Source organism: Trachypithecus francoisi, unplaced genomic scaffold, assembly GCF_009764315.1.
Source record: "Trachypithecus francoisi isolate TF-2019V2 unplaced genomic scaffold, Tfra_2.0 Lachesis_group2, whole genome shotgun sequence".
In the NCBI taxonomy this organism is placed as follows: Eukaryota; Metazoa; Chordata; class Mammalia; order Primates; family Cercopithecidae; genus Trachypithecus; species Trachypithecus francoisi.
This window is the reverse complement of record NW_022681465.1, coordinates 116,137,164-116,149,281: the sequence shown is the minus strand read 5'-3', so window position 1 is coordinate 116,149,281 and position 12,118 is coordinate 116,137,164. Positions and strand designations below refer to the sequence as shown.

Below are 12,118 nucleotides of genomic sequence, written 5' to 3'. Positions count from 1 at the left end.
AGCTACTCAGGAGGCTGAGGCAGGAGACTCACTTGAACCTGGGAAGTGGAGGTTGCAGTGAGCAGAGATTGTACCACTGCACTCCAGCCTGGGCCACAGAGCGAGACTCCATCTGAAAAAAACAAAAAAAATTCACCATCTTGCCTCAGTGGTCTTTATGTCTTGGTATACTTGTTATAGTTTACAGAGCTCTTTGTTAAGGCTGTTAGCCCTTAGGATAGTTGCCCCAAACATTCTTCTCAGTTTGCCTACCTTTTAATTATTTTTGTGGTTTTGTGGTGGTATTTTTTGTTTGTTTTACAGACAATGTCTTGTTCTGTGCCGTGACACAATCATAGCTCACTGCAGCCTTGAACTCCTGGGCTCAAGCCATCCTCCACACTCAGCCTCCTGAGTAGCTGGGGCTACAGGCACTTTCAACCAGGCCTGACTAATTGTATTGTTTCGTGGTGATGGGGGTCTCACTATGTTGCCCAGGCTAGTCCTGAATTCCTGGCGTCAAGCAATTCTCCCACCTTGGCCTCTCAAAGCACTGGAATTATTCTACATGTGAGCCATGATGCTCGGCCCTGATTTATGATTGCTTTTTTTTTTTAAAGACAGGATCTCACTTTGTCACTCAGGTTGGAGTGCAGGTATGTGATCTCGGCTCACTGCAACTTCCACCTCCCGGGTTCAAGCAATTTTTGTGCCTCAACCTCCCAAGTTGCTGGGATACGCCAGGCGCAGTGGCTCACTGGCTCACACTTGTAATCCCAGCACTTTGGGAGGCCGAGGTGGGTGGATCTCCTGATGTCAGGAGTTTGAGACAGCTTGGCCAAAATGGTGAAACCCTGTCTCTACTAAAAATACAAAATTAGCCAGGCGTGGTGGCGGGCTCCTGTAATCCCAGCTACTTGGGAGGCTGAGGCAGGAGAATCACTTGAACCCAGGAGGTGGAGGTTGCAGTGAGCAGAGATCCTGCCAGTGTACTCCAACCTGGGCAAGAGAGGGAGACTCCATCTCAGAAAAAGAAGGAAAAAAGTACCAAATCGCTGGGATTACAGGCATGCACCATCACACCCAGCTAATTTTTGTATTTTTAGTAGAGATGGGGTTTCACCATGTTGGCCAGGCTGGTCTGGAACTCCAGACCTCAAGTGATCCACCCACCTCAGCCTCCCAAAGTGCTGGAATTACAGGTGTGAGCCACTGCACCCAGCCTATGATTGCTTTTTAATATTTGGACATATAAAATGTTTACATTTCTTGATGTCAAAGCCATGGATATGTTCCTTTGAGGTTTGTCTTTAAGTTTAGAAAGCCTTTTCCCATCCAGAGATTAAACACATATTTGTTATCTTTGGTATCATTTATAAGACACATTTTGTACAGCTTAGCCTTAATGAGATAGGAATGTGCTTTATTTATTTTCTTTTGCTTTTTTTTGTTGGGGGGGGATGGAGTCTTGCTTTGTCACCCAGGCTGGAGTGCAATGGCGTAATCTCGGCTCACTGCAACCTCCACCTCCCAGATCCAAGCAATTCTCCTACCTCAGCCTCCAGAGTAGCTGGGATTATAGGCGTCCGCCATCACGCCCAGCTAATTTTTGTGTTTTTAGTAGAGACAGGGTATCGCCATGTTGACCTCAGGTGATCCACCCACCTCAGCCTCCCAAATTGCTGGGATTATAGGCATGAATCACCTCACCTGGCCAGGAATGTGTTTTAAAACCAATGATATTGCCGGGCGCGGTGGCTCAAGCCTGTAATCCCAGCACTTTGGGAGGCCGAGACGGGCGGATCACGAGGTCAGGAGATCGAGACCATCCTGGCTAACATGGTGAAACCCCGTCTCTACTAAAAATACAAAAAACTAGCCGGGCGAGGTGGCGGGCGCCTGTAGTCCCAGCTACTTGGGAGGCTGAGGCAGGAGAATGGCGTGAACCCGGGAGGCGGAGCTTGCAGTGAGCCGAGATTGCGCCACTGCACTCCAGTCTGGGCGACAGAGCGAGACTCCGCCTCAAAAATTAAAAAAAAATTTTAAAAAACCAATGATATCAGCTGGGCGTGGTGGCTCACCCTGTAATCCTAGCTCTTTGGGAGGCCATGGTGGGCTGATCACTTGAGGTCAAGCATTCCAGACCCACCTGGCCAACATGGTGAAACCCCATCTCTACTAAATTGTCACATCTCATCCTTTGAGCAAAGATCAAGTGTAGTAAAAAAGATAAATTAACCGGGTGTGGTGGCACACACCTGTAATCCCAGCTACACAAGAGCCTGAGGTGGGAGGATGGCTTGAACCCCGGAGGCAGAGGTTGCAGTGAGCCAAGATCACACCACTGCACTCCAGACTAGGTGACAGAGCGAGACTCTGCCTCAAAGAAAAGAAAAGAAATGCAATCATAAATAACACGGCTGGGCGTGGTGGCTCACATGTGTAATGCTAGCACTTTGCGCGGCCGAGGAAGGCAGATTGCTTCAGTTGAGGCGTTTGAAGCAAGCCTGGGCAACATGGTCAAAACCCATCTCTACAAAAATACAAAAATTAGCCGGGCACAGTGACAAAGTGAGACCATCTCAAAAAATAATAATACAGTCAGGCGCAGTGGCTCACGCCTGTAATCCCAGGACTTTGGGAGGCCGAGGCGGGCGGATCACGAGGTCAGGAGATAGAGACCATCCTGGCTAACACGGTGAAACCCCGTCTCTACTAATATGTATGTAATAATAATAATAATAATATTATTATATACATAAGGGCGACATAGTATTATTATTATTATTATTATTTTGAGATGGAGTCTTGCTCTGTCGCTCAGGCTGGAGTGCAGTGGCACGATCTTGGCTCACTGCAACCTCCCCCACCCAGGCTCAGGTGATCCTCCTGCCTCAGCCTCCCAACAAGTAGCTGGGACTCTAGGCACATGCCACTACGCCAGGCTAATTTTTGTATTTTTAGTAGAGACAGGTTGACCAGGCTGGTCTGGAACTCCTGAACTCAGGTGATCTGACTGCCTCGGCCTCCCAAAGCGCTGGGATTACAAGCCACCATGCCAGGCCAGAATTTGTTTGTAGTAGTGCAGAAAATAATGGTGGGACTTAAAATTGATGATATTTTAGATTTGATGGAAACTGTTATACTCCAATTATTTTGTGTGATGACATGTTACAGCCATTAAAGTTACATTTTCGGCCAGGCGTGGTGGCTCAAGCCTGTAATCCCAGCACTTTGGGAGGCCGAGACGGGCGGATCACGAGGTCAGGAGCCCCGTCTCTACTAAAAACAATACAAAAAAAAAAACTAGCCGGGCGAGGTGGCGGGCGCCTGTAGTCCCAGCTACTCGGGAGGCTGAGGCAGGAGAATGGCATAATCCCGGGAGGCAGAGCTTGCAGTGAGCTGAGATCCGGCCACTGCACTCCAGTCCAGACGACAGAGCGAGACTCCGCCTCAAAAAAAAAAAAATTATATTTTCATGGATTTCTTAATAATGTGAAGTAGGCTGGGCACAGTGGCTCACGCCTGTAATCCCAGCACTTTAGGAGGCCGAGGTGGGCAGATCACCTGAGGTCAGGAGTTCAAAACCAGCCTGGCCAACATAGTGAAACCCTATTTCTACTAAAAATACAAAAATTAGTCAGGTGTGCTGGCAGGTACCTGTAATCCTAGCTACTTGGGAGGCTGAGGCAAGAGAATCACTTGAACCTGGGAGGCAGAGGTTGCAGTGAGCCAAGATTGCGCCACTGCACTCCAGCCTGGGCAATAGAGCAAGACTCGATCTCAAAAAAAAAAAAAAAAAAAAGACCTGGTCAACATGGTGAAACCCTGTCTCCACTAAAATACAAAAATTGGCCAGGTGTGGTGGTAGGCACCTGTAATCCCAGTTACTCGGGAGGCTGAGGCAGGAGAATCACTTAAACCCGGGAGGCAGAGGTTGCAGTGAGCCAAGATCGCACCACTGCAGTCCAGCCTAGGTGACAGAGCCAGACTCTGTCTCAAAAAAAATAAAATGCTTACTGGTATCTCAGCTAATTCCCAAAATAACCCAATGGGAGATGAGTACTATTATTTAGTACATTTTGCAAATTTTACAAAGAGAGGTTAGAGTAATTATTTGCTCCAGGTAGGTGCACAACTGGTAAACACTGCCATGATTGACCTGCTAGTCGGCTAGGATCCGGAAACCACCACTCACCATACAGCCCTCAAGAAACAGAACCTTGGGCTGGGCACGGTAGCTCATGCCTGTAATTCCAGCACTTTGGGAGGCCGAGGTGGGCGGATCACGAGGTCAGGAGATCGAGACCATCCTGGCTAACATGGTGATACCCCGTCTCTACTAAAAAGACAAAAAATTAGCCGGGCATGGTGGCAGGCACCTATAGTCCCAGCTACTCGGGAGGCTGAGGCAAGAGAATGGCGAGAACCCAGAAGGCAGAGCTTGCAGTGAGCCTAGATTTTGCCACTGCACTCCAACCTGGATGACAGAGCAAGACTCGGTCTCAAAAAAAAAAAAAAAAGCCAGGCGTGGTGGTGGCTACACCTGTAATCCCAGCACTTTTGGAGGCCAAAGCAGGCGGATCACCTGATATCAAGAGTTGGAGACCAGCCTGGCCAACATGGTGAAACTCCGTCTCTCCTAAAAAATATATAAAAATTAGCCAGGCATGGTGGCACGTGCCTGTAATCCCAGCTACTTGGAGGTTGAGGCAGGAGAATCACTTGAACCTGGGAGGCGGAGGTTGTGGTGAGCCTAGATCACGCCACTGCACTCGAGCCTGGGTGACAGAACGAGCCTCTGTCTCAAAACAAAACAAAACAAACAGAAAAACAGAACCCTGAGGTTTGCAAAAGAAAATATGCAGATGACCAGGCTGACGCCTGTAATCTCAACACTTTGGGAGGCCAAGGTCGTGGATTACCTGAGGTCAGGAGTTCAAGACCAGCTTGACCAACATAGAGAAACCCTGTCTCTACTGAAAATACAAAAAATTAACCGGCCGTGGTAGCACATGCCTGTAATCCCAGCTACTCAAGAGGCTGAGGCAGGAGAATCGCTTGAACCTAGGAGGTGGCAGTTGTGGTGAGCTGAGATCATGTCATTGCACTCCAGCCTGGGCAACAAGAGCAAAACTCCTTCTCAAAAAAAAAAAAAAAAAAAAAACAGCTGGGCGCAGTGGTTCACTCCCATAATCCCAGCACCTTAGGAGGCTGAGGTGGGCGGATCACCCAAGGTGGGGAGTTCAAGACCAGCCTGACCAATATGAAGAGACCCCATCTCTACTAAAAATACAAAATTAGTGGGGCATGGTGGCACATGCCTGTAATCCCAGCTACTCGGGCGGCTGAGGCAAGATAATTGCTTGAACCTGGGAGGCGGAGGTTGTGTTGAACCGAGATCACACCATTGCACTCCAGCCTGGGCAACAAGAGCGAATTTCTGTCTCAAAAAAATAAATAAAAGAAAAAGAGGCCGGGCGCGGTGGCTCAAGCCTGTAATCCCAGCACTTTGGGAGACCAAGACGGGCGGATCACGAGGTCGGGAGATCGAGACCATCGTGGCCAACACGTTGAAACCCCGTCTCTACTAAAAATACAAAAAACTAGCCAGGGCGAGGTGGCGGGCGCCTGTAGTCCCAGCTACTAGGGAGGCTGAGGCAGGAGAATGGCCTGAACCTGGGAGGTGGAGCTTTCAGTGAGCTGAGATCCAGCCACTGCACTCCAGCCTGGGCTACAGAGTGAGACTCCGTCTCAAAAAAAAGAAAAAGAAAAGAAAATATGCAGATGATCCATAGGCTTGAGAGGTGTCCCTTTGAGTGGTAACCAAAGAAATGCTAATTAAATAAAATAACGCAAAGCCTTTGCAACTAATTTTCAAATTAGTGATCATTTAAAAGAGTAATTAAGACAGCTGGAAAGGATGCAGGGAGATGTCATCGAGGTACATTGTGGTTGGAGTGTAAATTGGTACATCCTCTCGCTTAGGGCTATTTGCAGTATAAATACATACACTTCATTAAAACATTCATTCCATTCCTACTTTTGCACTGATTTAATTACAAGATTGTTCATGGCAGCATGAAATAGGGAAGCTTTAGAAAACAGCTTAATGTCTAATGAAGTATGGAATAAATTGTGGTACGAGTGCATGGGGTAGTGGGATGGGGAGGCTATGAGGGGGAAGGAAACAAATCTTAGGTAACACAATGGTTTGTTGCCTTCCAAAGGGCCACAGGACATAAAAAGACATACGTTACAGTATCTCTATGTTATTAAAATGTCATGTGGTGGGGAACTAGGAAAAAAGATCTAGAAAGGATCTTTAAGATGGTGATCATGAAAAAAAAGTTGAGAAAAAATGATCTAGGTTCCGTGTGATAGCTCACGCCAATGATCCCAGTACTTTGGGAGGCCAAGGCAGGCACATCACCTGAGGTCAGGAGTTCCAGACCATCCTGGACAACATATTGAGACCCTATTTCTACAAACATTTAAAAACATGCTGGGCGCGGTGGCTCACGCCTGTAATCCCAGCACTTTGGGAGGCCCAGGCAGGCAAATTACCTGAGATCGGGAGTTCAAGACCAGCCTGGCCAACATGGTGAAACCCCACCTCTACTAAAAATACAAAAAATTAGCTGGGTGCAGTGGCGCAGGGTTGTAATCCCAGCTACTCGGGAGGCTGAGGCAGGAGAATTGCTTGAAGTCAAAAGGCGGATGTTGCGGTGAGCCGAGATCGCGCCACTGCACTCCAGCCTGGGCAACAAGGGCGAGACTTCAGTCTCAAAAAGAAAAAAAAATTTAAATATTAGCCAGGCCTGGTGGCACATGCCTGTAGTTCCAGCTACTCAGGAGACTGAGGTGGGAGAATCGCTTGAGCCCAGGAGGTGAAGGCTGCACTGAGCTGAGATCGCGCCCCTTAACTCCAACCTAGGCAAAGTGGGGAGACCTGTCTCAAAACAAACAAACTTTAAATTTCTGAGTGATAAACAGCATCGGCCGCCTCCGGGACCTGCTCGGGTGGTACACTCCAAGCTGCCCTTAAGAAAAGGGCATCTCAGGCCGGGCGCGGTGGCTCAAGCCTGTAATCCCAGTACTTTGGGAGGCCGAGACGGGCGGATCACGAGGTCAGGAGATCGAGACCATCCTGGCTAACACGGTGAAACCCCGTCTCTACTAAAAAATACAAAAAAGCTAGCCGGGCGAGGTGGCGGGCGCCTGTAGTCCCAGCTACTCGGGAGGCTGAGGCAGGAGAATGGCGTAAACCCGGGAGGCGGAGCTTGCAGTGAGCTGAGATCCGGCCACTGCACTCCAGCCCGGGCTAGAGCGAGACTCCGTCTCAACAAAAAAAAAAAAAAAAAAAAAAAAAGAAAAGGGCATCTCGGTTGGAGCCCGGGTATGGGGTACCACCCTCTCCCCCGCCATGGCCAGGCAGCGCGGGCCGCCCTTCCGGCGGGGATCCCCGCGTCTCTCGGCCTTTCCTGGAGCCCCACTGTTGTGTTGAAAGAGACCGCCCTTCCGACGCGGAGTCCGGCTCCACAACCCCGTAAACAAATTGTGGGTTCAGACACCACGAGCGGCAGAAACAAAGGCGTCCCCACAGTGTCCCGCCGCCCGCTGAGGAGAAGGGTCCGCCCGACGCAGAGCCGGGGAGGGACCGAGCGCGCGCCCTCCCGCTCACGCCGCGCGCCTCCTGCAGGCCGACAACTGACGGTCTGTTTTGAACTTTCTGGGTGCGAACCTCCCAAGGCTTCAGCCAAGTCACTCACTGTCTTCAGCCAAATCAAATCTTCAAAACGTACTGCCGGCTAATTTTTTTTTTTTTTTTTTGATACGGAGTCTCGCTCTTGTTGCCCGGGCTAGAGGGCAGTGGCGCGATCTCGCTCACTGCAGCCTCCGCCTCCAGGTTCCAGTGATTCTCCCACCTCAGCTTCCCGAGTAGGTGGGATTACCGCCCCACCACACCCGGCTAATTTTTTGTTTGTTTGTTTGTTTGAGACCGAGTCTCGCTCTGTCTCCAGGCTGGAGTGCAGTGGCACGATCTTGGCTCACTGCAATCTCCACCTCCCGGGTTCAAGCGATTCTCCTGCCTCAGCCTCCCGAGTAGCTGGGACTACAGGCTCCCGCCACCAAGCCCGGCTAATTTTTTGTATTTTTAGTAGAGACAGGGTTTCACCATGTTGACCAGGATGATCTCAATCTCTTGACCTCGTGATCCGCCCACCTCGGCCTCCCAAAGTGCTGGGATTACAGGCGTGAGCCACCGCGCCGGCTAAATTTTGTCTTTTTAGTAGAGATGGGGTTTCACCATGTTGGCCAGGCTGGTCTTGAACTCCTGATATCAGGTAATCCGCCCGCCTCAGCCTCCCAAAGTGTTGGGATTACAGGCATGAGCCACCACGCCCGGCTTTTTTTTTTTTTTTTTTGAGACAGAGTCTTGCTCTGTTGCCCAGGCTGGAGTGCAGTGGCACAATCTCGGCTTACTACAGCCTCTGCCTCCAGCGTTCAAGTGATTCTCCCACCTCAGCTTCCCAAGTAACTGGGATTACTGCCCCACCACGCCCAGCTAATTTTTGTATTTTTCTCAGTGACTGGGTTTCACCATGTTGGCCACGCTGGTTTCGAACTCCTGACCTCGTGATCCGCCCACATCAGCGTCCCTAAGTGCTGGGATTACAGGTGTGAGCCACCGTGCCCAGCCCGAGTCTTCATAATTTCATTCTCCGTTTGGAAGGATGCTTGGCCCACTGCTTACCAGCTCCACATTTGTGTCTTCATTTCACGCATTTGTCCATCCGGTGAATGTTCAAGTACATTCCATTTGCCTTGTCCTGGGATGACCAGAGGAGAAAAGATCCCTTTCCTGGAGAAGCTTCGAATCTAGCAGGGAGATGAAGAAAAATGAATAATTTTACAATACAGTCCACAGCTACAAGTTTCAGCAAGTGCTATGCACTACAGTGAGAGCCCCTAACTGGGAACTATTTGGGAGTTGGGGAGAGTTGCTGAGAAAGTGATGCATAACCTGGGATTTGGCAGGTGATAGGGCCTGGTCAGGCAGAGGGAAGCAGGCTTTGAGGCTAAGAGGCCAAGGGCCTGGAGCAGTAGCCTCCAGGCTGGACAGGCAGGGAGCAGATTCTACTTGGAGGACAACCACTGAAGGCTCAAGCAGCACAGTGACACAATCGAATTCATGTCCTTTATTTTATTTTTTTAAGGATGGGGGCTAAGGCAGGTGGATCACTTGAGGCCAAGAGTCCGAGACCAGCCTGGGCAACACAGCAAACCCCATCTCTACAGAAAATACAAAAATTAGTCAGGCATGGTGGTGTATGTCTGTGGTCCCAGCTACAGGGAGATTGAGGCAGAAGGACTGCTTGAGCCTGACAGGAAAAAAAAAAAAATTAGCCAGTGGCTCATGCCTGTAATCCCAGCATTTTGGGAGGCCGGGGCCAAGGGATCACTTGAGGCCAGGAGTTCGAGACCAGCCTAAGCAGTGGTAGTGAGCGCCTGTACTCCCAGTTACCCGGCAGGCTGAGGTAGGATAATCACTTGAACCCAGGAGGTGGAGGTTGCAGTGAGCCGAGATCACGCCACTGCACTCCAGCTTGGGCGATAAAGTGAGACTCTGTCTCAAAAAAACAAACAAAAAGGCCGGGCGTGGTGGCTTACGCCTGTAATCACAGCACTTTGGGAGGCTGAGGCGGGCGGATCATAAGGTCAGAAGATCAAGACCATCCTGGCTAACACGGTGAAATGCCATCTCTACTAAAAATAAAAAAACAAAATTAGCCAGGCATGGTGGTGAGCACCTGTAGTCCCAGCTACTGGGGAGGCTGAGGTGGGAGAATTGCTTGAACCCGGGAGATGGAGGTTGCAGTGAGATGAGATCATGCCACTGCACTCCAGCCTGGGCAACAGAGCGAGACTCTGTCTCAAAAAAAAAACAAGAGAAAGGGAGGAAAAGTAATCGAATGTATGAACTCATGCTATCATAATTTTAATGTCTAGCTATAAAAGCATATGGTTGTAGCAATAGCTATCTAAATTATTTTTTGACAATTATTCAAGACCTTTATTAACAGGTGCTTGCAGTTTGATGACTTTTTTGAAAAAATCAAGTTGTAAACTTTTATTACAAATTAAAAATGAAGTTCTTAAAAATCTCAACTTGACCAGATATGAAAAAATTTAAAAACCTTTAAAGGCGTATTTAAAAAAACCACCAGGCTTTTTTAAAAAACACGTTTGTTATTACCAAAAAGAGACGTCTCTAGGTAAAAATAATAAAAACCCCATGCTGCATAGATAATGCAGATAGTTCTAGTTATCTGGTCAACGGGCAAAAAGCAAGCACTTAAGGTCTTCAGCTCCAATCTTTTGTTCATTTCTTATTGCTGGAATTTCGTATTTCTTCTTGTTGGATGACTAAACCGGATGATGGTAGAGATGGTAAGCCGGCATTTACTCAGCCAGCCCTGCTCAGCCTCGGGAGCGGACGAATTCTCAGCTGGTGGATGGGCTGCTTTTGTCTCTTTGCCATCTTGTGGTTTAGGGTTTTCTGGGCGTCTGCGTCGGTAATTGAAGTTGCGGCGGTACCGACCAACGTTGAGGTGGCTGCTGACCTTGGGTCTCATCTCCTTGATTTTCTTTATCTTCTTCATTGCCGTCCTCTCTAGGTTGTCTTTGGCGAGGAGGGCCCCTGCGGAATCGTGGTCTATATCCCCTATACATATTCTGCCTCACTGGTCTACCTTGTTCTCCTGCACCCTGGTTGTCAGCACCCTCCATCACTTCTCCCTGCACAGGAGGGTTGGAATACTGTGGTCCACGCCCATAGGGTCTCCGCATGTAGTAAGGTGGGAACCTTCGCCTGCGGTAGGGCGGGCGTTGTTGGGCTTGGCCGTCGGGAGCACTCTCCGATCCCTCGTTCTTTTCCCCACTCTCACTATTCTGGTAATTTTGCTGGTAATTGCGTGGAGGACCCCCTACGACGTGGATAGCGTCTATAATGGTTAAGGTCTGCTGCATATTTACTGCCTTGAACTGGAACACCACCAGGACCTGTAACATTTGCTGCCTCCGCACCCTTTTCTCCTTCAACAACATCAAACTCCACAGTCTCTCCATCTCCTACACTGCTAAGGTACTTCCTGGGGTTATTCTTCTTTATGGCAGTCTGGAGTACAAATACATCTTCCTTGGTGTCATTCCTGTTGATGAAACCATATCCATTCCTTACATTGAACCATTTTACTGTTCCCAAAACCTTCGTTGCGATGACCTTCTTGTCCCCGCCGGCAGGCACCTCCGATGTGAGGCCGCCGGGGCCACCGCTCCCTGCGCTGCTGCCAGTTAGTGCCGGGCTTGGTGTCGGCGGCGCTGAGGGCGGGGGCGGCGGGCGGCTGCTGGGTCTTGGCCTCGCTGCTCATGGTTGCGGTGATGGTGACTGGGGCCGGCTGCGGCAGCTGCGGCTCCTCCCGGGGTGTCATGGTAAGTAGGCCAGCGGCGGCGGTGGGGCTGCTCAGGGCTCTCTGGGGTCCGCTCTCCGCTCCCGCTACCGATCCAACTCGCTATCTAAAATTTTTATGAGCTACAGTAGCTGTATTCCATTTTCATTACAATTTTTTAAAGTATTTGCTTGGTTATCTAAAGATGTTGTTCAAATTTCAAAAGATCTACTATTATCGTCCTCCTTGTGCCCCTACGAAATTGATAAAATGCACATTCATTTCCTTCTTTCTAAATGTTCCAGTTATAAACTAAAAAATAAAAAAAAGGGAAACATTTTCTTGGGCCATTTTTGTTTTCACTGTAACAACAAAAAATGTGCAAGATAAACATAACTCAAGTTTTATTTTTCTTTTTGTCTGTTTATTTTTTAACAAGTTTGTCCAGAATACTACAGGTTAAATAGCTATAACCATCTTAAGGAAAATGACATTAGGTTTGCAACAAATACTTGCTGGTGGAAACACATTACTATCATTTCAAAAATTTAACAAAATATCCTAAACAGCTATCTTTATATTTGTAAATGAAGTATAAACAACTGGCTTAACCAGTTTCCACGCCTCATCAAACAGGTGGCAAAGTGATAGAGATCATCTTTGATTTTTAAAGGAGAATAATAAAA

The 12,118-nt window shown here is 48.8% G+C and overlaps 1 pseudogene across 1 annotated transcript; it reads right to left on the bottom strand.

Moving 5' to 3' along the window:
• Positions 1 to 10,312: 10,312 nt before the first annotated feature.
• On the bottom strand, positions 10,313 to 11,548 carry LOC117064368 (annotated as a pseudogene). The gene has a single exon (XR_004429406.1). The product of XR_004429406.1 is annotated as a Y-box-binding protein 1-like (transcript).
• Between the last annotated feature and the right edge of the window lie 570 nt (positions 11,549 to 12,118).